Here is a 24,870-nt window from a genome sequence, read left to right as displayed (position 1 = left end):
AGGTAAAAAGAATAGCTCCAGGAGAATGCAGGCTCCTTGCTCTGCAATATCAGGTACTGTGTGTTCCAAGATGGTAGATTATCTTTTGTATTTTATTTAATTTGAGAGCCATTCACCAAACTCTGCATAAACAAGGAGAAGTCTGTAATGGGGAAGGTGACACCGGCCAAACTTATGTCATTTTGAAATTGTACTGTGGCCAAGCAAGTGTTTAGGAAGAAGGATAAAGACACTACCCCCACCATGGCACCAAAACCAATAACACAACAATAATGTGATTTCCAGCATTCACTGGTTGCTATCAGGCATTATGTAAACTCTTCATACAACAATGCTGTGGAGGTAAGTATTATCATTGTTCCTGTTTTACAAATCAAAAAATTAAACATAATTGAGACAAAAGCTTCCAGAGTGCAGTGTAAATGTCAGAGATCGAAGCCTGAGTCTCAAGCCCATTGCTTCAGCATTGTGTCCATCACTCAACCTTGAACCAAGGTTACTTGGGTGGGAGATTTGATGCCTAGAATAATGGGTCTAGAGTCCAGGGCCAGACAGTGAAATGCCACTCTTTAATTATTTGTTTAACATTTCTTTAGAGAAGTTGAGGTTGACTTGAGGGATGTGCAGAGATGATGGGATGGTGGTAGCGCTCTGCCTGCTTTCTACTCTTACGAACAATTCATCTCTGGTCCCAGACTTGCATAATCTATCCAGGAAGGCAAAAGTTCTGAGTTGCCTGGATCCACTCTCCTGAGAATGTACTTCAGTGACCCTCTGCTGTTACTTAAACATGCCTCCTTTTGAGTCTCACTTCCTACCTCTGAGAGTCTATCAAGCCATTTGTTCCAATGATACACTGCATGCTGCCTTAGAGGACTTCTGATGTGTTCAATTTGCTCCATATTATTTTACTTCCGGTAATTTTATTTTAGGTCTAAGTGTTAATTTAGCACCCTTTATAGATTGATGCCCCAAGTCACTACCTTGCTGGCCCTGCCAGAGCCACATCCACTAAGTCTTTGAGTGGGATGGCAGGAAGTAGGTATTATAGGATTGCACTGTGTGAACGAACAACTTCAGATCAGGGCAAAGAATCTGTCAATGATGACAAAGCCACTTTTGGCCTTAAAGCTGATATTGGATATTTTAGATACCATGCCATGGGAAGGCAATCAGAGATTTTTGTCCTAAGTCCCCAGTTACAGATTTTATTTTGCAGTAATATCCCCATCCTACACATCTTCTAAAGTGTGACTTTGCACTTTGCTATTTGAGAGGAACCTAATATCCCTCCTTTGAATCTGGGTTGACCTTATGACTTGCTTAGACTCAATAGGATGAAGTGGAAGTGACACCACATGACCTCCAAGATTAGATCAGAGAAAGCCATAAAGCTCCTCATAGATTCTCTCGAGACACTTTTTCTAGGAGAAGTCAATGTCATGTAACTAGTCCAGCTGCCCTGAGACCACCATGCAGGAGAGGCCAGGTGTAGGTGTTCTGGTCAGCAACCACAATGGAGCCCAGCCTTCTAGCTATCCTTAAGGTACCAGACATGTGAGTAAAGTCATCTTGAAACTACCTACCCTTAAGCCAACTAAGTACCACTCAGTAACCTCAGCTGACTTCATGAGGAGCAGATGAATCACCCAGCTGAGCCCTGTTTGATTCCTGACCTGACAATTCATGAAACACAATAAAATGGTCATTGTTTTAAGTCAGTAAGTTCTAAGGTAGTTTGTTACACAGGACGGAGACTGGAACATTTCTTACCACTCATATTTAATTCCATTCAAATCCTCTACATCATTTAAAACACAAAAATAAAACCAAAAATAGACATTTTATCCTGTATTAGGAAATAAACTGACTTTGGCCTGCATCACCATTGCCCCCTGATTAACATGCCCCTTAGTAAGGAATTGGGTTCATTTCATGTATGATTTCCTATCTTGCTTTCTAGTCAGTAGAACTGGCTTGGTGTGGAACCAATATTTTTACATGATCCATGACAACACTCATGAAAGTTCTTTATGCCCCATAGTATGGTCTATATGAATTAATCAGATTTTTAAAATGGCATAGGTAAAAATACCAGGCTCAGAGCCTAAAGATTCAATTGCTAGAAAACAGTTGGATTAGAGAATTATTTTCTGAGTTCAGGACTGGAGTTTCACCAAATTTGGATGACCACTGAAGGACAGCAGGCTTTGCAAATAAGGTTGCCAACTATGAGGAAGCCCATATGGAAATGACTCCCTCAGAATGCGGAGCATTTTAGTAGAAATATTTCTGTGAGTGGATTAGCATTTGTTTTTCCAGTGCGGAAAACTGTGGGGGATGATAGTTCTTTTCTGACTGAGAAGAAGGCCTTTTTACCTTCTCATTCTGCGCCAAGGCTGCCTTCTCCGAAACTGGGATTAACATTGCATAAGAAGGGCTCTTAGGCAGAGTCCCACTTGCTCTTCAGCAGCAGCCTCTTCCTTTCCTGTTCTTTGGGCCCCATGTCTAAGCCATTCTTTTTCCATTCTCTCTCCCTTTCTCCCCCAGCACACCTTTCCTTTTGCATCCATCCCCTTCTCCTGTGCATCTGCCTAATTTTTCTTTTTCCTGTCAACTCCCCTTCCATCTCCTGAGTAGGGGAGACACAGGAAAGGGAGCTCATGTGTGCAAGGCGATCGTCCTGCGGGGTGCTGTGCTAGAAGCTTTATAGATGTGATCAGGTTTTAGCACCTGACAAACCTTTGAGCTAAGTAGTATTATTCCTATTTTTTCAGATGACGAAACTGAGTCCCAGAGGAATGGAGTAACTTGCTGAAGTTCACCCAGCAACTGCTGGAGCTGGGTATGTTTCTAGAACTGTCTATTTAAAAAAACACCCTCTTTCCATTGGTGGCATGACTTGGGATTTGGAGAAGAACCTCACTTACGGCACATAGTTATGTTTAAATGGACGGTTTAGTAAACCATAGAGTGTTCTTCCACACTAAGGGTTTGATCACTTCAATAAATCCTTTGTTGTCTGTATAAAGTCTAGAGTTAAACAAACAAACAACACAGAGCACAATATCGAGGTTTTGTCAAGTTTCTGGTGAACATAACAGGCAAATATCTAAATGCTTTCTTTAACAAGGTTTATTTCCATGTGACAGAGCTGTGTGTTACACTAATGATGCAAGAGCTTAAGGAAGTGAGTATCTATCATAAGTTTAAAAAGTGTAGCAGCAAAATGGCAGTAACCAGGATATAATAAGTGTCCAATACATACATACATACATATATATATATATATATACATATATATTTTTTTGAGACAGAGTCTCACTCTGTCACCCAGGATGGAGTGCCGTGGTGCAATCTCAGTTCATTGCAGCCTCGACCTCCCAGGTTCAAGCAATTCTCCCACCTCAGCCTCCCAAGTAGCTGGGACTACAGGCACACACCACCATGCCCGGCTAATTTTTGTATTTCTACTAGAGACAAGGTTTTGCCATGTTGGCCAGGCTGATCTCGAACTCTTGACCTCAAGCATTCCACCTGCCTCAGCCTCCCAAAGTGCTGGGATTACAGGCGTGAGCCACCACGCCCATCCCAGTAAGTATTTATTGAATAAATACATGATTTTTTTTTGTTTTTGGCTGGGGCATAGCTGATGTTTTAGTTTCTGCTGAATTTCATGACTGTACATCCCACTGTGAGTGTGTGGTGGGGTGAGGTGGAAGCATGGAGGGCAAGGGTGGCTGTGGCCGCCTGGAGAATTGTAAAAGGCCAGGCCCTCACATGGGCAAACCATGGTATCATTCTGGACCTTGATTTTCTTATTTGCAAAGTAAAAGTTGGAGTGATGATCTTCTGGGTCCCTCCAGTTCTGTATGTGACCATCTAAAGTGCTACGTGGAGACCGAGATATATTATTCAATGTGGAATCTGGGAAACTGGTAGCAAGAATGCTGAGTACAATCATACAGTAGGATTTTTTAATCCAAACATTATTTATCCAACACTAATCAAAAATGCAATGAAAGGATTTAAAAAAATAAAGAGCAAACTGAGAAACTGCCAGACTATAAAACAAGCGCTTTTCCTCTCTAGCTCTTACAGACTCATTCTACCATCTGGGGGATTTACAGGTGTTAAAATTGCCCCTGAAAGGAGCCTTTTTATTTCCTGGGGTGATGGAAATATATTGACAATTACAGGGGGAAATGAGGTTTTTTAATAAAACAATTAAAAGGGCTTAGTGTTTAAATGAAGGAGAATGTAATTTTCCTTTATTTTATCTATCATTAAATTGATATTACAAGCTATTATAAGAGTTTAGTCAAGGCTGATTTTCAAATATAATCCGTACTTATGTGGATAGTCAGAGAAGAGGTGGGAGAAGCTCAGTTCCCGTGTGCACACGCGTACACACACACACACACACACACACACACCCCTCAGGGGTTTGTTAATTTAAAAATTATGAACACTCAAATGGTGACCAAGGAGTGGAAGAATGTGGAATTAGGGGCATGGGGAACTAAAGGAGCAATCTCTGTTTCCTGTGAGGAGGCTATTCTTGATTTAGTGAGAATGCTGTACAATATTTCCTTTATTTTTTTTTAGTTGTAAGTGCATGACTTAATTCGTAAGCACCAATATGTGACATCTGAATACATCTGAGCAGATTTGAGACTACCGTCAGAGGCGTCCTGGGCCTGTCACATGACTCTTGATCGCACCATTCTCTTCCCAACTCTGTGCCCAGGGCCATCACGCTGGTAGTTAGAAAGCGGCCAGGGCGGTAGTATTGACATCACGGGAATCAGCAAATCATACAAATCAGGGATCTAGTTGTGATTTCACTATAATTGTTAGTATATATTTATCAACACATCACTGATCACAGTGAAATAAAGCTTACAGGAAAATTAATGGAGAAAATTTTTGCAACCTACTCATCTGACAAAGGGCTAATATCCAGAATATACAATGAACTCAAACAAATTTACAAGAAAAAAACAAACAACCCCATCGAAAAGTGGGCGAAGGACATGAACAGACATTTCTCAAAAGAAGACATTTATGCAGCCAAAAAACACATGAAAAAATGCTCACCATCACTGGCCATCAGAGAAATGCAAATCAAAACCACAATGAGATACCATCTCACACCAGTTAGAATGGCAATCATTAAAAAGTCAGGAAACAACAGGTGCTGGAGAGGATGTGGAGAAATAGGAACACTTTTACACTGTTGGTGGGACTGTAAACTAGTTCAACCCTTGTGGAAGTCAGTGTGGCGATTCCTCAGGGATCTAGAACTAGAAATGCCATTTGATCCAGCCATTCCATTACTGGGTATATACCCAAAGGATTATAAATCATGCTGCTATAAAGACACATGCACACGTATGTTTATTGCGGCACTATTCACAATAGCAAAGACTTGGAACCAACCCAAATGTCCAACAATGATAGACTGGATTAAGAAAATGTGGCACATATACACCATGGAATACTATGCAGCCATAAAAAATGATGAGTTCATGTCCTTTGTAGGGACATGGATGAAATCGGAAATCATCATTCTCAGCAAACTATCGCAAGAACAAAAAACCAAACCCCGCATATTCTCACTCATAGGTGGGAATTGAACAACGAGAACACATGGACACAGGAAGGGGAACATCACACTCTGGGGACTGTTGTGGGGTGGGGGGAGGGGGAGGGATAGCATTAGGAGATATACCTAACGCTAAATGACAAGTTAATGGGTGCAGCACACCAGCATGGCACATCTATACATATGTAACTAACCTGCACATTGTGCACATGTACCCTAAAACTTAAAGTATAATAATAACAAAAAAAATTAATGGGACATATTACATTTGTTATTGTTTGCAATAATAATTAAACATGAATGATTCATATCCATTTGTATGCAGAACCAGCTGCCCTTTACTGAGCCCCTGCTATGTGTCAGACCCTGTACCTGTTATAGATTGTCTGTAGTCCTCATAACAGCCCTAAGAGGCCAGTGTTATTGTCTACATTTGATAGGTAAAGAAACAGAGTCTCAAACTGAAAGTCAAAAAATTGCCTGTGGCCACACAGCTAGCTAGTTCAATCAGAACTAGAACCCAACACTCCCTACCTGCACTGAGTGAGCACAATGTTGCTGAGATCAGCTCATGAGGTTGCAGGGAGGGGATGATGTTGAGAGAAACTAAAAACCATCAATGCTTCTTGCAAGACTCAAGGATCTCAAAGTTTGGAGGCTGAGCTTCACCTCATTTCTGCAGCAGGGCCTGCCTGTGAAGAGTGTCAGATTAGATGCCAGCATCCTAGGAGGCCTAGATTCCCAGCTACACTGGTAGTGAGTGCTTGTGAGTTTCCACAGTGCTGAGAAATAGTTCTGCTGGCTTAGCTCTGGTGAAAGATTTTCTTGCTGCCCTTGCCTTCATGTATTTTTCAGAGGGGTTTTCCAGAACCCCAAAGGCTGATTTTTCGTCTCCTTGAACTCTCTCTCCTCCTTTTCCCTTCGTTATTTGGCCATCTGTGCAGCCCATGTCTTAATCTACCTGTTCAGTCCCTGCTTGCCCTCCCTCCCTCTTACGTAACTTCATTTGCTCCCAGTGATGTCTCAGCAGAACACTCCTTCTTCCCATGTTCTGAACAGTCCCAAAGTTTTCCAGGGTAACAAGGTAGAGAAAATTTTATAATAATTGACAACAGAGTTTTTTTAAGGGAAAAGAGTCTTTGGTTCCAAGAGATGACTGATCGGTGCTTGGGGAGAGGAGCCTGGACTGGCTCCCAGGCCCCTGGGGCAAAGGCAGCTGCTGGGCATGATAAGTGGATGAATGGAATCTAGAAGTGAAGAGAGGAAGTGGAGGGAGAGAGCAGAAACCTGCCTGGGGTGGTTCAGTAAAGTTTTTAAACTGAGCAAGAGTTGGGTGAGGGATTTTTCCATTTGATTGCAGAAAAGGAAGAAAGTACCAGATTCCACACTGGGATTGATATGTGTGGGACAAAGGTAGCTGGTTCAGAAACTGGAGCTAAAAACCTTGAGAAGAGGCCCCTTGGAAGTGGCAGCAATCTGGAGGAGAGCTTTGGGTTTCCAAAGGCCACAGAATGGGTGGGAGGTAGGTTCTGGTCAATTTTCTTCATACCCACAAAGAGCTGGGGAGCCTCTGGCTGGCATCTGTGTTACCCTCAACAGCTACAACTTCTCCAAACTAACTACCAGCCTGCTCTGATCTTGACTGGCTCAAATATTCTCTTGCTCTTCTCCCCACATGTCTACCTGGGCAGTGTGTGTAGGCGTAAGAGAACCAGCTGGTAGTATGAGGATGCTGGTTAGGAAAGATGGAGCACCAGGCAGTGGAAGAGAGACAGGGTCCAAGAAAAGGGAGAATCAGTAAAGAAAGCAGAAGCTCCATTTCATAGCCCTCCCTCTACCATATGAAAGAAAGCAAAACAAATACATGTCCCAAGCCAAAACTGACACAAAAACTGATCCCCCCGCCAAAAAAACCATCACCACAACAAGAAAACCCCACTTTCCAGTGGTAAGGTAAAGGGAGAATAGGCAACAACAGCAAAGTGTGGGTGACCTCGTTGCACGTGGCACAGACGATGAGCTAAGATGGAGTGTTAGGCCAAGACAGCAGAAGGTGGCCACAGGGATATTTCATGCCTTATTCCGTGTTCACAGGTACACACTAGTGAGAACCCATGTCTTAAATTCTGTCCCTGAGTGTGAAGTTGAAGCAGAAGGCCCATTAAAAAGGGCCTTTAAGAGTGCTGTGGAGAGTTGATAAAGGTGTGAGAATCCTGCAATGGCTGACATCACAAAGAGAGAACTTGAGATCCCCTTTCAAGTCCTGGCTGAGGGTTTTGAACTGGAATAGCTGGTTTTAAACACTGACATTATGAATGCTTGGGATGTGAGTAAAACACCTCAAATTCTTCAACCAGCCAACTGTGAATAGAGGAATAGTCCCTTTTTTTAATGGCTTGCCTTAGTCACTGACGGTGATTTCCTAAACCCCAGAAAATTGTTACAAACCGTCAGACTGTGGGTGCCACAGCCCTTAGTCAGTAAAATAGCCCCACATGGTGGGAAAACATTCCAATCTCTCTAAAATGGGAATAAAGGCATTCAACAAAATTACTTGGACTTTAAAAACACAATACCATTTCTCACTTTGCGTTAGTGTAGTAACAAGTTCTAATGGAGGTAATTCTCAAGTATGCAATTGTATAAACTTGCCTTCTGAATGGAAAGATTGGAATTTAGGCAGCTGACCCCTGGTGTGGTGTTTATGATCAGATCCAAGAGAGGGCTGTTTGCCTGTCATGTCCCAGTCGGTACCACCCTGCCCAGCATCTATGTTTGCTAAGGGTGTACATATACCGCAAGATCTGAATCAATGAAAACATATCCCATGTCTTTATGGAGTGACCCAGAAAGAACAGCGTTTATACTGACCAAGAATACAGTTCAGAGAAATTTAAGGAGATTTATTGGGCTGCCATTTACTAGCTGTAAAATCGGGGTTGTGATAGTCTCTACCTCATAGAGTTGTTGGGAGAATCAAATATGATCACTGTCATAACACTTTAGGCTAGAGCCTGACACTCAGCAAGTATACAGTATGCACATAGGAAATGGTACTAGAACTTTTGTTAATACGTGATGGGAAGTTTCTATGGTGTGGAAAATTTTTAAATGAATGAAACACAGTCCTTTCTTTAAGAATCTCACTGAAGAGGGAGTAGAAGAAGACAGGTCAGTGGATAATTATGATACACAGGCCATAGTAAATACAATGTATAACAATAGGAGTAAATATTGAGTATTGCTTTAGGAGACGTGTCAGTGCTCCGACATAGGGAATCATTAAGGGTGAAAGGGCCATCTGCTTGCATGAAGCCTGTGAATGTGAAAGACTAGGTCCTAGCAAGGCCAGCATTGCCATTCTGCTGTCCTAATGATGGATGGGGATTTGTGAGCAATTGAATTGAGCCACTGCCATTACTATTGATTGTTGGGATAGACTTCTCCATCAGAGCTAGTAGGCCACAGTCTGGGTCAGTGGCCAGACTGACATAGGTTTATGACCTTTCATAGGCTTCCCATGTGTCTCACCACACACCCATCAGCCCGGGGCCTAGGATCAAGCTGGTGGTAAAGGACTTGAGAAAATGAGGCTTGAATTAAGTGACCTCAGATCTAAACCAAATGTGGCTGGAACCTCCTTCTCGTTTTGAGAAGGATTTTTTGTTGTTGTCGTTATCAGAGCTTTGGAAGCAGTTTAATGAAGGGCGTAGATGTGGAAATGAGATGCATGTAGGTTTCAATAGTAGCTCCTATTGCCTTGCTCTTTGACCCTAAGAAAGTTCCTTATCCACTTTGAATCTCAGTTCGTTGTCTATCGAACAGGGAAAATGAGACCTACCTTATTAGGATTTTGGGATTTTGTTGTTCATAACAGCTTCTTCGAGATATAATTTACATACCATAACATTTCACCCTTTTAAAGTGATTTCAGTCAGTGATTTTTTAGTATATTTACAGAGTCATGCAACAATTGCCACTCTCTAATTCCAGAATATTTTCATCACCCCCATAAGAAACCCATATCCATTAACAGTCACTATCCATTCCTCCTTTCCCCTATCCCTCCCAGCAACCACTTATTTCAGTTTCTCTGGATTTGTCTATGCTAGACATTTCATGTAAAAGAAACCATACAGTATGTGGTTTTTTGTGACTGGCTTGTTTTACTTAAATGTAATGTTTTTAAGATTCATCCAATCTTTTGCATGTATCAGTACTTCATTCCTTTTTATTGCTGAGTAATATTTCATTGTATGAATATACCATATTTTGTTTATTCATCAGTGTATGGACATTTGGGTTTTCTTTGGCAATTATGGATAAGGCTGCCATTAACATTTGTATACAAGCTTTTGTATTGAATTATCTATCTTCATATCTCTTGGGTATATGCCTAAAAGTGGAATTGCTGGAACTTAAGGTAATTCTATGTTTAACTTTTTGAGGACCTATCTAATTATTTTCCAAAGCAGTTGTGCCATTTATAGTCCTACCAACGATAAATAAGAGTTTCCATTTCTTCACATCCTTGACAAAATTTGTTATATTCTGTCGTTTTGATTTTAGCCATCTTGGTGTGAAGTGGTATCACATTATGATTTTTATTTGCATTTCTCTAACAACTAATGATATTGAAGATCTTTTGCATGCTTATTGGCCATTTGTATATTTTCTTTGGAGAAATGTCTATTAAAATTCTTTGCTAATTTTTAATTGGGTTGTCTTTTTATTGTTGAGTTATAAGAATTATTTATATTCTGGATACAATTTCCTTATCAAATATATGATTTGCAAATATTTCCTGTTTTGTGGGTTCTCTTCACTTTCTTAATGGTGTCCTCTGTTGCCCAAAATTTTAAAATTTTGGTGAAGTTCAATTTTTCTATTTTTTTCTTTTGTAGCTTGTACTTTTTGTGCCCTGTATAAGAAACCATTGCCTAGCCCAAGATTATAAAGATTCAGTCCTATGTTTTTCTCTAAGAGTTTTATAGTTTGGCTCTTACATTTAGGTCTATAATCCATTTTGAATTTTTGTATATGGTGTGAGGAAGGGGCCTACCTTTATTATTTTGTACATATATGGATATGTCATTGTCCTGGCATCATTTGTTAAAAAGACTATTCTTTCCCTATTTAGTTATTTTGGTGTCCTTCATTAGGTTTGTAGTAATATATGATATGATCTATGTAAATTTCCTGGTATATGATAAGTTTCAATACATGGTAACTATTATTTTATTACAGTCAGCTTAAGATCTATTTAAGGTTTGCAAACAATAATAGCAATAGCAGAAGCTAACATTTTATTGAGTACTGCCTATGCACCTGGCACTTCCCTTCAACAAACTCAATCATGAGATCAGTACTATTTTAATCTCTTTTATTCAGATGAGGAAATTTGAACTTAGAGTGGCCAAAGAACTGATTCAAAGTCACACAAGTAGCAAGCCACAAAGTGGATAATTTAATTCAGACAGTCCTTTGTTGTGATGGAAATGAATCTCATGAGATATGAGTAAGAGGCTTGTTAGAATGAGAGAAACAGAATGACGTATCGAGTGACTAACATAGTTAACATGACTACAGCTAACAAGCAGTAGAAGGTGGCTAACAGCTAGATCATGTGGGTTTGAATCTTGGCTCAGCCACTTACAAGCTGTATGACCTTGGGCAGCTCAATTTGTTCAATATGTAATGGGGCTACTTGGACTTCTTTTTGCATGGGCTTGCTGTGAGGCATCAGTGAGTTAATATGGGTAAAGCACTTAGAACAGTTCCTGGTACATAGGAAGTGCTTAAAAATTGTCAGCTGTGACACTGATGGAGAGCTCTAAATCTGAGCCCAAGCTTGTGTTTCAGAATTTTTCCTACTCAGGGCTGGCTCCATAGGTGTACAACCTGTACAACTGTATAGGACTCTGTGCTCAGAAGAGCCTTGGACTTGGTTTAATGTTCTGTTGTTAACATCTTGAACTTCTTAATTATTTTTGAACAAGGAGTTATTTTCATTTTGCACTGGGGCCCACAAATTATGCAGCCGGTCCTGGGCAGGGCATAGGCCTGGCCGGATGAGTTCCCTCCTCCTAGTGATGCCTAGCACAACCCACGCAAGGTGTCTCTTCACACACACTGTAGAACCTCCTTGGCTGCCCTGAGCTCCAGTGGATCTCAACATGGAGGATAGTGCTGTTAGGTTTAAGTTTCACGTCATCGAAGCCCACGCATATCCACTTGACATTCCTGATTTATTACCTGAAAGTAAATGCAATGTGTCGTGGGCCCCAAATCTTGCCTCTATTATTGGACTGAAAACCTCCATTGACTTCAGCTGGCAGCCGGCACCACTAATTGAGGACAGAGTTCGGCCCCGCGGGTTTTATATAGAACATTTTTCTTTATTTCTTGTTTTCATGATTGTGTGTTGTGGGCTGGGGATTATTTTTATGTTTTTCCACTTCCTGATTAGTTTTAGGACTTGTTTATTTGGAGACTGCTTTAATAAATTTGCACAGCAGGGTGAGTTAGTAACAGGGTTGGTGTATTTAACCAGGAACTGCCTTCATTTCAGTTTGGTGTTTGGTGTTTAACTTCAGGGCATAATCACTTTGTTTCAGTACCAAACTTCTGCCAAAGATCACCTATCCTTGATCTACACATACCTTGGTGGTTTAACATAAGGGCAGAGCTCTGCTCCCTCAAGGCCCTGTACAGCTCACCACCACAGCGCATCCCTGTTGCACTTCTAAAGTGTACTTGAGTTCAGATAATATTTTCTTATCTGCTTACCCCTCCAGGCTGTGGAGCCCACAGGGTGGGGTCTCGGTCATTGGTGGAGTTTCTGGGCTTCGTACGGCTCCTGTTACAAAACCCTTCATTCGAGAAATATTTCCTGAGCATCTATTGTGTGCCAAATGCAGATGTAGATGTGACACAAGCAAGACAAATGGTCTCTGCTCTCAAGGGGCTTACATTCTATGGGTGAAACACAGGTACAGACAGGCAAAGGATTGTAGCAATAATTGTAGAGTCAGATTGTTATTAAAAATAAAAGTAAATAATAGAATACAGGGATACAATGGTTTGTGGTGTGTGTGTGTCTGTGTGTGTGTGTGTGTGTGGTGGTGGTGGTGTTGAAGGAAGGGCTCCCAGAGGAGATGACTGCTGAGTGGAGACCTGAGGCAAGAGGGAACCAGACATATGCAAATTGGCACTGCAGGCCCAGGGCGCAGCTAATGCAAAGGCCCCAGAGCGATGCCAGCTTGGCTTTGAGAAGCAGAAGGGAGGTAGGAACACAGTGAGCATGAGGAGAGTGTTCAGAGATGACCCTGGCCCTGGTAAGGAATTAGGTTTATTCCAAGGGCAATGAAAACCTTAGGGAAAAATGCTGCATTTTCAAAGAGCACTAGGGCTGCTTTGTGGAAAAGGAGCTGTGGGTGGGGTGGCAAGTTTGGGAGCAGGAAGATCAGGAAGGGGCTTTTGTGGTAATCTGTTGAACTGACTGGATTATTTCCAGAAAGAAACTGGGGCTTTCCTTGCTGAGGCTGGTAGTAGAAAGCAGAAGTGGAGTAGCAGATCAGGGTTCACAGCGTGTGGCTGAGAGCCAGGGTGACATTCCTCTGGACGTTCTTCTGGACTGAATCCTTGCATCATCTACATTTAAAATGAACCTCAGAAGCCCTGGCCCTGTGACGCTGATGCTATTGAGGTTGAATTCTCAGGGAGCGAAGAAAGGGCCTGGCTGAGAACAGAGAGGGAGGAGTCCCACATCAAGGGATGACTTCACTAAGGAGGGAAACTGGAGAGAGGTGGGCATTTCCAGGCAGAACAACAGCGTGGCGGAGAGTGAGGGAGCCGATGGCTGGAGTGATAGCTGGTTTAATAGAGGGTGCGTTGCGGTGCTATCAGCAGTGTGGAGTGGGATGGCGAGGCTGCATGCTGGAACTTATTTAAAGAGGCTATTGTAAAAGTCTCTGAGCCAGTTAATTACCAGTTTTTGTTATGTCAGGAACTCCTTGAGTTAAAGCAGAAAGAAACCATTCACAAGTATGTTCCAGTTCTGTAGTTTAATGGGACATGTAAAAAAAAAATTAAAAAACTGATATAATGATTTAGTTCATGGAAGGTTTGAAAACCATCACAAGAAAAGCTGAAATTACATATTGTGTTCCATCTCCTCCTACAGAAGCCATTGAAATGGCTGCAGACTTAATTGGACTAATGACCCATTGCTGTTATGCATAAAACTCTGGTGTTCACAGAGAATTGACAAAGCTGTGGAAATGGTCCACAAATATGAACCCAGGTGAGCACAAAGACCCAGATGTGCTTTCTGAAGCACATGTCTAAAGGTGAAAAGGAAAAAAAAGATGGAAGCAATGTGTCCACACAGCTGGGAAGCTTTCTATGACTGGGTTCCAATCTAACTTGTTGTGGCCCAAGACCTGAGTGTAAAACAAATGAAAAAAAAAAAAAAAGAAATCCATATTTTCAATCTAAGACAAATTTTTGAAGGGTTGGGAGGTGCAGGTTCACGATGAAGGGGAAGAGGAGGATTTTTAAAATGTGTGTAACCTAAATTTATCAGGTAACAAGTGTAATTGTATAAAATGAACACTTGAGATAAGAGGAGGCAGACTGTGAATATCTTCTTCATGTCTAGTTTTATTTCTTGCTCACCTATTCTGGTTAACTCATGTCTCTGTTTGGGAATGCAACAAATCCCAAAAGTAGATCTCCGCAATGGTGCTTGGAGAAGACACATATTCATGGAATTTGCCTCCAGATTTTACTCACTGTCGTCACTGGAGTTAAATGGATTTAGCTCCTGGCCCTGGTTCTGGCACTTACAGGGGTGTGATATTGGACCGTTTCTACTATCTTCTTATCTATCCAATAGAGACAATGTCCCCTCCCCATGGATGGGCCCAGTACTAGGTGATGGGTGGCCCTGGAAGGATATGGAGGGTGCTGAGTAGGTTGCCTGCTGGAGGACCCTTGTGGGAATAGCTCAGCAGTCTGAGGCCACCTCTGCCAGCCGTCTCACAGAGCTCCTGGAGAAGCCCCTTTCAGCCAGCGGGCATGGTCCTGCCCCCACCTGAGACAGTTGGATTCTCAGCAAAATATACTTTATATTTTAATCTCAGTGGTTATATGAAAGAAAAACTGATAGGGGCTAAAGAGGAACAAGGGGATTTTAAATTAGCTTCCCAAAGAAGTGTTGGGTCTTGCTTTATTTTGTTGTTGTGAAGCAGAGTGTCTTCTCTGAGGGGCCATCTTGGGGCCTGGGGAAGGTCTTTGCAATCTGCAATGAAAGGGTGAAAATGCCATTAATAACTAGGCCTTCCAGGGAGTAAACAGAATGTCAGTGACGACTGCAGAGGATACTAAATGTGTCCGCCCTGGTGAAATGGAGAAGCAGCCCATAGGGTCCAGTTGAGGAGGATTGGGGGTAGAAAAGGGCACGAGACTCAATGGGAGAAAAGACAAAAGAGAAAGATGTGCCTGGGCAGAGGGGACTGAAGGCTAAGACGTAGAACCGTGAAAGCACTGTGCAGCCTATGGGGCCACTTCAGGGTGATGCCAGTCACCGTGAGGCTCACTTTGTCCACATGATTTGGTGATCTGACTGCAGAAGCATGCTCGGAGGGGCCACTTGCTCAGCCCTTGACCAGGAACTTAACTGAAAAAGTAACAACTTTGTGATGACTGCAAATTCCAAAGAGAAAGAAAATGAGTGGAAATGCTTCAACAGGGAATGTAGAACTCTTGCTACAAATTTGACGCGTGTGGTAACCTGAATAATGGTCCCCAGACACATTAACTTCTAATCTCTGGAAGCTTATATGGTAAAAGAGGCTTTGCAGATGTGTTTCAGTCAGGGATCTTGAGATGGGGGAGATTATCTTGAGTGATCAGGTAGGTTCTAAATGAAATCACGAGTGCGGCAGAGATTTGACTACAGAAGAGGTTGAAGGTCATGTGACGATGACACAGGGAAAAGGTCACCCGTCACTATACAAGAATAAGTTTGTGTTGTTTTAAGCCACCAAGTTGGTGGTACTTTGTTACAACAGCCAGGGGAAACTAATACAAAATAATGTGTGACTTTGGCCTCACTAAGCCTCAGTCCCCCCAACTGTAGCATGGAGGTATTACCACTAATCCTGTCCCTCTCATGGGTTTGCTCTGAGGTTCAAATGAAACAATTTATGGGAGTGCTTTTTATTAATTATGATGCACTATATACATGTGAGTTAACAGTGTTCTTGAAGGACACTCATCATGATGGTCACTCTTTTTAACAATATGAATCCTGAGCAATGAGGGGACCAGTGAAAGTTAGAGGTGCTCCAGGATAGGGCAGATGACAGTGATGGTAGAGGGAGAGGAGAAAGAGATGGGAAGAGGGTAGACTTTGGGGCTGAGGTACAGCCTTGCCACAGGATGCCCAGGGCCCAAGCCTGGCTGAGGGGAAGGTTTCCCAAGGTTTAACCTGGCACAGCAGCCAGGCTATGGCTTCAGATGTCTCCAGAGGAGTTCACCAGTCCCCAGGAACCCAAGATTCTGTGTTGCTTGGAAAAAAAAAAGGGTAAAAAGGAATCAGTGGTCAGGGAGATATTTTCTTAATTGGGGGCAGGGACAGGCAAAGCTTTCTTGATTAAAAGAGGCATCTTGAACTTCTGGCCCCCAGAATTGTCAGATAATGCCTTTGTTCCCCCCCCACCACCAAAAAAAGGAATTGCTGCTAGAACACATTTGAAGACATTGCAGAGCTGACCTGGGATACTGAGGTAGTTTCTTTCTTTCTTTTTTTTTTTTAATTTAATTTAAAGTTTCAGGATATATGTGCAGGACATGCAGGTTTGTTACATAGGTAAACGTGCGCCATGGTGGTTTGCTGCGTCTATCAAACCATCACCTAGGTGTTAAGCCCAGCATGCATTAGCTATTTACCCTGATGCTCTCCCTCCCCTGACCCCGATAGGCCCTGGTGTGTGTTGTTCCCCTCCCTGTGTCCATGTGTTCTCATTATTCAGCTCCCACTTATGCGTGAGAGCATGCAGTGTTTGGCTTTCTATTCCTGTGTTAGTTTTTAACTACCTCAGTTTTTAGGGGGTCCTTGTCTATCCAAGACTTAGGCCTAACATTAATGATTGTGTTTATTATAACATAAACTCAGAGGGTAATTCCACTGGATATCTTGAAGTCCCCCTATTACTGTATGCCTTGTCAGTAACTTAAGTGAAATATGATGTTTTCTTTATTTATAGTTGAAACCCAGCCAATACCCAGGAAGGTTTCATAACAGCTAGAATAACTAAAATATCATGTATAAGGCCTTGATTTCCCTTAGGATACTTTGTAGCTCTTCACAATATATTCTCCAACAATCCTGTGAAGTAGCTGGTTCATACTTTCACTCCCATTTTCTCTAATAAGCGACTCGTAGGGCTTTATAGGATGTTTGCTTTAATGAATGGCTGAGATCTTCAGGTCCTCTGTGTCCCAGTTAGCACTGCGACTTGACTATCTGATAGGTAGAGTCATTGTCATCCCTGCATTTCATGCACGATCACAGGTCCTCTTCAGTAACCACTTTCTCAAATGGGCAATAATCCAACCCAAAAATGATCATGGTTTCACTGTGTCTTAAATGAGCAGGTTCTCATCTAAATTAAGGTTATCTATGGCAACAGAGAAAAAGGCAGGCACCACAGGCACAGAACAAGGTGATGGATGAATGAAGTGAGGGATTGGTTTTCCAGGGTTTGTCAGTTGTCTTGACAACAGTGTTTTACAGATGTGTGCATACAGATCTGCATGATTTAAAGCAATGAAGTCATTTTTGTATTTTCTCTTTTCATTTTTTTATTTCCAGGAAAGGTTCTGTCAGTAGGCTCAGCTTATAGCCACAGGGGATTAACTATCAGATGTAGTTTCACTACTGTCTGGACTTGCTTCTGAGCTGCTTCAGAGAGAATGAGGTCCACACTTGCTGGCTCCATTTCTTCACCTCTCCTTCACGCCTCACTTCACCAGTTGCTCCTGAATCCACTAATGAAGTGTTAATTGCCAAATCTGATAGACAATGTTTGGTCCTTACCTGATTTGACCTTTCTGAGGACTCTGACTCTGCCCACCATGCATTTCCTTTTTCAGACTGTTTCTCCGTTGACTACCAGACAGTGGTGTGCATTTTTGCCTATTCACCTCCTCCCTGCTGGGCCTCCCCTCGTCCAACATTGTCCTCCCAGGACTCTGAGCTCCACCCTTCTCTCTCCTCCCTCTGTACTCTCTCTCTGCAACTCACAAGCACAACAACGTTTCAAACACCCGGGACCTGTGAATCTTTACCTCTAGCATGGCTCGCCCAGATGGGTTTCTCACCTGTCTGACCCCACCCCAGCCACTTACTCCTGTGCCCTTCCATTACCAACCCTGGCAGCTCTTCTATACTCTCAAATTACTGCCCCACTCTTGGCCCCCAGCTCCTATCTTTCCAGCTCATTCTTTTTTTTTGTTTTGAGATGGAATCTTGCTCTGTTGCCAGGCTGGAGTGCAATGGCCTGATCTTGGCTCACTGCAACCTCCGCCTCCCAGGTTCGAGTGCTTCCCCTGCTTCAGCCTCCTGAGTAGCTGGGACTACGGGCATGTGCCACCATGCCCGGCTAATTTTTTTGTAGTTTAGTAGAGACAAGGTATCACCATGTTGGCCAGGATGGTCTCGATCTCCTGACCTCATGATCCACCTGCCTCGGCCTCCCAAAGTGTGGGGATTACAAGCGAGAGCCACTGCGTCTGGCCTCCAGCTCATTCTCTTTAGTACCCGCACTGAATGATGCCCTTGGCCACGAGGACCACACTCGATTGGTATTTCCACTTTTTCCCTGTCCCTCACCACTTTGGTGTCCCCATTCTTCTTACTGAGCTTAAATCTCAGGCTCAATCCTCATAATCACATCCTGCTATATCTTATTGACCCCCGTTGCCCCTCTCTCATTTCCTCAAACGTATTTAGTGAAACCACCATCTTGGTTAGATCCAACTCACTTCCTCCCTCATCCGTGCAGCTGAATATGACTAGAGAAAAACACAGCCACACGGACTGGTCTCACTTTAAATTCATGACCACGAACCCTAAGTGGGTCCTTAATGCTGCCAGGCAATCATTCTGTTAGTTCCTGGTCCTTTCATTCTCCCAGTTAACTAATTTCCTCTCCCCATACCCACTCTCAGCTAATGACCCTGCTTCGTACTTCACTAAGAAAACTGAAGCAAGCAGAAGAGAAAGTCCACAGACTCCTGCCCTACTTCCCCCTACCTACTGCCATCTGTACCCACAGACTCCACCTTGCAGCCTGTTTTTACAGATGATCTGTCTGTGATCCCTTCTAAAGCCAGTCCGTCTGCCTGTGCAGTATGCCATGCCTCCCTCTTCTACTCAAGGATATTGCTACAGCACTGTATTAGTCAGGGTTCTCTAGAGGGACAGAACTAATAGCATATATGTGTGTATATATATATACACACACACACACATATATACACACACATATATATACATATATATGTATATGGGAATTTATTAAGTATTAACTTACACGATCACAATGTCCCACAATAGGTTTTCTGCAAGCTGAGGAGCAAGGGGAGCCAATTCGAGTCCCAAAACTGAAGAACTTGGAGTCCGATGTTCTAGGGCAGGAAGCATCCAGCACAGGAGAAAGACGTAGGCTGGGAGGCTAGGCCCGTCTCTCCTTTTCACATGTTTCTGCCTGCTTTATATTTGCTGGCAGCTTATTAGATTGTGCCCACCAGATTAAGGGTGGATCTGCCTTCCCCAGCCCCCTGACTCAAATGTTAAATCTCTTTTGGCAACACCCTCACAGACACACCCAGGATCCATACTTTGTATCACTCAATGCAATCACATTGACACTCAGTATTAACCATCACAAGCACCTCTCCCTTCTGACATTTGCAATGTCTTACTCTCTACTGCAGCATTCCTGTCACCTCAGCTCCCTTGCCCTCAGAGTAAAAGCCAAAGTCCTCACAGTGGCCTATACGGCCCTTCGCAATCCAGCTGCCCCATCAACTCTCTCTGACCTCACCTCCTGATTCTCTCTCCTTGCTCCCTTCCCTTCAGGCTCTCTGGCCTCCTTGTTGGTCCTCCAACCCTAGGACTTTTTTTTTTTTCTGTCTAAGATGCTCTTCTCCAAGGTATCTGCTTGGCTGACTCCCTTACCTCCTTTGAGTCTTTGTTCAAATCTCACTTCTCATTGCGGCCTGTCTTGGCCACCCTAGTTAGAACTGCAACACCCCCTCCCCCAACTCCTGACCCCCTTACCTCCTCTACTGTTTTTTAGTTTATCATCTGCCTTATTATATAGTTTGCTTTTTTATTATGTTTATTGCTGCTTGCCTCTCTGCATTAGCATGTAGGCTCCTTAAGGGCAGCTATCTTTGATTTGCTCACTGATGTATTCCAGACATCGAAAACAGTCCTTGGCATAGAGCAGGAGCTTGAGAAACCTTTGTTGAATGAGTGAATATCTGCTGGTCCTATCCATGTGGACGCTTTTTTAGTTCTCTCCTCTTCTAATCCTTCTGGCCTGATTTCCTACAATATCTGCTCATATAATGGATAGCATGTCATTTCTCACATATCATACAGCCCTTCCTCCCCATAACCCTATGGAGTTAACTTAGGTCCCAGTCACACAGACATTCTGGCCATTTCCTGCATGTGCCATGCTCTTCTGCACTCCAGACTTCTGCCCTTGTTCCCTTTCCCTGGAGTGCTCTCCACTCCTTTGTCTGATGTGGACTTCTACTGAGGAGTCAGCCCAAACAACTTTTCTTTTGTGAACACTTTCTGGAAGTTTCAGGCCCTACCCTGGGGTATTAGAGGAGCTTGTGTGTAACTTTATTATAGGGGAAGAGACTGTTTTCCTCCTCTCTGTGGTGCCAGCAGCTCCTCAGTGCTTGGTACTATGTGAATGAGTGCATGCTTGGTTCATCAGTAGAACTGACTAATGATACAGGCGGTGGCTACTAACCAGCAAAGATTGTAGGCATAGCTCCTGCTCACATTTGTCAGACCATGTCTGGCTCCTGACATTTGCAACCCTTTTCTCCCTCTCCTGAGGCCCCTCCAGCAGCATCTGCTGACTTGTACTTGTACTTCCACCATCAGGGTTGAGGAACATTGTTGACCATGGCAGAAGTGACAGAAGAAACTTCTTTCCATCAGCTTTGAGTCAAAATAATGCCAGCTCTATCCCTTGTATCCTAAAAATTGGTCCTTTACCTTTTTTTTTAAATTAAAAAAAAAAAAAGAAAGACCTGGTTTTCACCTTAGGCTCTATTTTACCTGCTCAGGGACAACTGTAGAGTAAATCAATACAGTGCATTTCTGTTCACATTGTATTGGCTGGATCTAGTTATAACACTCCATCTGATTGCAGGAGAGATTCTAAAATGTAGTTTAGCTATATGTCCAGGAATAAGAGGAGAAAGGGGATAGTGGGGGTACTAGGGTCCCCTCCACACCCTTTTTTTGTAACTATGAATATTTTCCCAAGGAATAGATATTTCATTAATAGCTAGGGTATGGCTTTAATTACTATCTGGTTTACTCACTTGGTGAACTGGGATGGAGCTCGTGGAAGAACAAAGACTAGTTTTGACCTATAAGCTTAAACCCAAGCCCTTTTCCTCTACTCCTATGCATGCCTATTTAGTCTTCCAGGTAATACTGTTAATGGCTAAAGGAGAAATGAATCATAAAACTTCTTTCCTATACCTGCTAGTTCTTTCAGGGATAGGGGCTACTTTCGAGTGGGAAGGGACCAAATCCTGTCTAATTGCAGCTGTCATAATACTGAAAAGACAGAGGAGAGGAGAAAAAAGCTGTATTAATTAGGAATATTGCAGTTACAGGTGATAGAGGGTTAGGTCATAACTTTATTTTAAAAAAGGATATTAATTTGCTCAAGTACCTGGGAAGTTCATGAGAGACAGCCAACTTTAGGAACAGTTGGATCTAGTGCTTCAAATAAGGTTTCTCCCTCTTTCCATCTCTACCTCTATCTCTAATCTCTATCTCTCATCTCTATGCCTCTGCTTGGCTTAATCTTCAAGTAGTTTCTCTTCATGAATAGGTAAGATGACTGCTGGCGGCCCCAAATAATTATATGTCTCAAGAACTCTCGTAAAATACCAGGAAAGGCTGATTAGTCTGATTGAGTTGTAAACCCACTTCTGCACCTGTCACCATGGCTAGAAGGGTGGAGGAGTCTATCAACTAGGCATAAGGCAACGCAAAGCTCCTTCTGTGTATTTCGCGGGGCACAACTTGTGAGTATGTCAGCCCTACCTGAACTGTACAGATTGAGCCATGTTGTTATAGATTGGGTAACAGATGAAAAGAAGGGAAAATACAAAATAAATGTCCACAATAGAAGCAATCTGAAACGACCAGACTGTGTGGAATAGAGAGCTTTTGCCCTTTTTGTTACACAAATATGCTCAATAGATGGTCATTTTTAAATCTTGTACTTGAAGCTTCCCAACTGCCTTGTCTTTTCATCTTCACTAGCTCTAGGGTTCCTTGTGGAACTCAGGTGCCTGTGTTCAATGCCATGATAACACTGATTGTTGGTTCGGTGGCTGAGTTAAATTCCACATCCTGAGCTTTCTCCATCTGCCACATCCCATTGCTGATTGTAGGTCAGGTTTAATTGTGTCCTGAATGTGCACAAAACCAGGGTTGGTACCTCTGTTTTTGGTGTAAGGGTGAGCTTGAGTTTTGAGTATGTTAGCACATCAGTGTTTCATCTAAGATGACGTATGAGGATTATGAGTACTTTTTTGTTGTTTAAGAATATGATTTCTTTTGCTTGAATTAAGCCTTCAATGTAAAAATATTAATATTTTGCACATTTTTTGATGATAAATACATGTTTATTAAAGAAAATCCAGAAAATACAAAAGAATATAAAAAAGAAAAAACTACAATTTCTCATCCCAGTGAGAATAGTATTAAAATTGTGTTTGATTTTTAAATGTGTGGTGTGTGTATATGTATGTGTAACTAATTATAAAATTAAAACCATAATATATATATATATACCTCATTTAAACCTGTTCTTGATTTAGCATGAAATATTTTCATTCATTAAATAATCTTCTAAAGCATAATTTTTAATGGGTGCAGAGTTCATAATATATAAGTGTTGCTAAATGTATTTAATTCTCTTTTGGACATTTAGGTTTTTTACGATTTTTGTATTATAAATAATACTGTAATATGCAACTTTCATTTTTCAAATCTTTGATTGTGATTTTAGATAAATTCCTGGACATTGACTCCTGAATTGTTCTAGGATTTTTATACATATTTAAGTTCATGTCAGAGAAATTATAATGCTTTACACTTCTCGCAAGTGTGAATGAGCATATACATTTCCCTTACCTTTTCCCACAGTAGTAACATTTAAAAATTGATAGTTTGATAATGGAAAAAAAGTACCTGGCTTTTGTTTTAATTTATATACATTGATTTCTGGTGAGTTTGCCCATTTTTTTGCATTTATTAGCCATTTGTGTTTCTTCTGCTAGATGTCTACTCATAGAGGACTGTGCTTATGTTTTTTTGGTATGTTCATCTTTTTCATTTTGAACAACCTTTTGGTGATAGACATACTGGCCTGACAGTCAGAATTACTGGGTTCCACAGTTTCCTTATCTATAAAATGGGGTTAATGTCAGGTGGATCCAGTCTATTCTAATAGGTCTAAGTAGTCAAACATTAGCCTTTTCAGAAAGTTCAACCTGTACTTATCTTACTTCTCTCACAGGGAGTTTAAGAGACTCAAATGAGCTGAGTGTGCAAATGCTTTATAAGCAACAAGAACGAATCAAAGTGAGAAATTCACTATTTCCTCCATATTGATCTAGGCACAGACATTTTACTTTCAATATCTCACTTATTTCTCACCACATATTCTTTTCCCCATTTAGCAGGGGAGGAGAATAAGGCCCTGCCAGTTTAAGCCACACAGCTTATGAGAAACAGAACCAGATGCTAGCCTGGGATGGCTGACCTCCTGTCCCACCATCTTTCCACTGTGGGATCCTGCTTCCCTCCAAGTCCTTTAAAAGGCGGATGAATTTACTTCCTCCCAGGCATAATCTACTTCAGTCGTGCACCCAGTAATAGACATTTGCCAAAGCTGTGCAGACATAGCCTGGATCAGTATGGTGACCAACCAAGTCTCATTAGCAACATAAAGAGCATTATTGAGTAGTAATTATTTTCTTTGGAAATGATTATTTTTCAGAAACTTGCAATTCTGGGCTCCTGGAAAGTGGAATCATGGCCATCTTGGGTAATTGCTTGAGTCATCCTCATTTACCGTTGCTTACATTATGACGAGGCAGATTCACGACTCTTAAAGTGCAAGTTGGGAGAATGAAACTTAGCATTCTGAAATTTCCAGAGGTATCATGTTCTTCATCGTCCCTTTGCTCTCCATTCTGGGCATGTGAGAATAAACATAATCCCTGGCAGAATAATATTTCTAGAAATATGAGGAAAAACTTAATTTCTTTCATTTTACGTCCAGATGTTTTCCAGCAGGAAAGAAAATCTCCATAGAATGTGAGGTTCCCAAACAAATAAAACTTCCAAAAGAATCCTCCTTTTAGCAGATCACATTGTATTACTTGCGAACTTGCTGGTGAATAAGAGAAGCTTTGAAGTTTGCATAGTCAATCAAAAATGTTTCTTAGAGATAAAAAGACACATAATCTATCAACAAGTATTTTTTTCTTGGTATCTTCTATGTTAGTTAATCTTTATATATAGTATTTTTTTTTTATTTTTTGAGACGGAGTTTCGCTCTTGTTGCCCAGGCTGGAGTGCAATGGCACGATCTCGGCTCACCGCAACCTCCACCTCCTGGGTTCAAGCGATTCTCCTGCCTCAGCCTCTCGAGTAGCTGGGATTACAGGCATGCGCCACCACGTCCGGCTAATTTTGTATTTTTAGTAGAGACAGGGTTTCTCCACGCTGGTCAGGCTGGTCTCGAACTCTATATACAGTATTTTAATACTCAAAGCAACATTTGGAATTTATGAACAATACCCTGGACCAGGCAGCGTAGAGATGCCAGAATGAACAAGTCTTGGTCATTGACGTAGGTGGCCTTCCAATTTAGGAAAGGGGTTAAATCTAAGGCAAGAAACTTGTA

The 24,870-nt window shown here is 42.0% G+C and overlaps 1 long non-coding RNA gene across 1 annotated transcript in view; it reads left to right on the top strand.

Annotated features, from left to right (window-relative positions):
- The window catches only part of LINC02801 (long intergenic non-protein coding RNA 2801), a 39,540-nt gene that overhangs the window by 1,483 nt on the left and 13,187 nt on the right, over positions 1-24,870 (top strand). The window contains exon 2 of the long non-coding RNA XR_008526929.1: positions 6,969-7,134. This is a non-coding gene — a long non-coding RNA (long intergenic non-protein coding RNA 2801). The remainder of the gene's footprint in view (positions 1-6,968; positions 7,135-24,870) is intronic.

The sequence above is a fragment of the Pongo abelii genome, chromosome 1 (assembly GCF_028885655.2).
Source record: "Pongo abelii isolate AG06213 chromosome 1, NHGRI_mPonAbe1-v2.0_pri, whole genome shotgun sequence".
Taxonomy (NCBI): Eukaryota; Metazoa; Chordata; class Mammalia; order Primates; family Hominidae; genus Pongo; species Pongo abelii.
The sequence above is the reverse complement of the archived record's forward strand: the minus strand, read 5'-3'. Positions and strand labels throughout refer to the sequence as shown.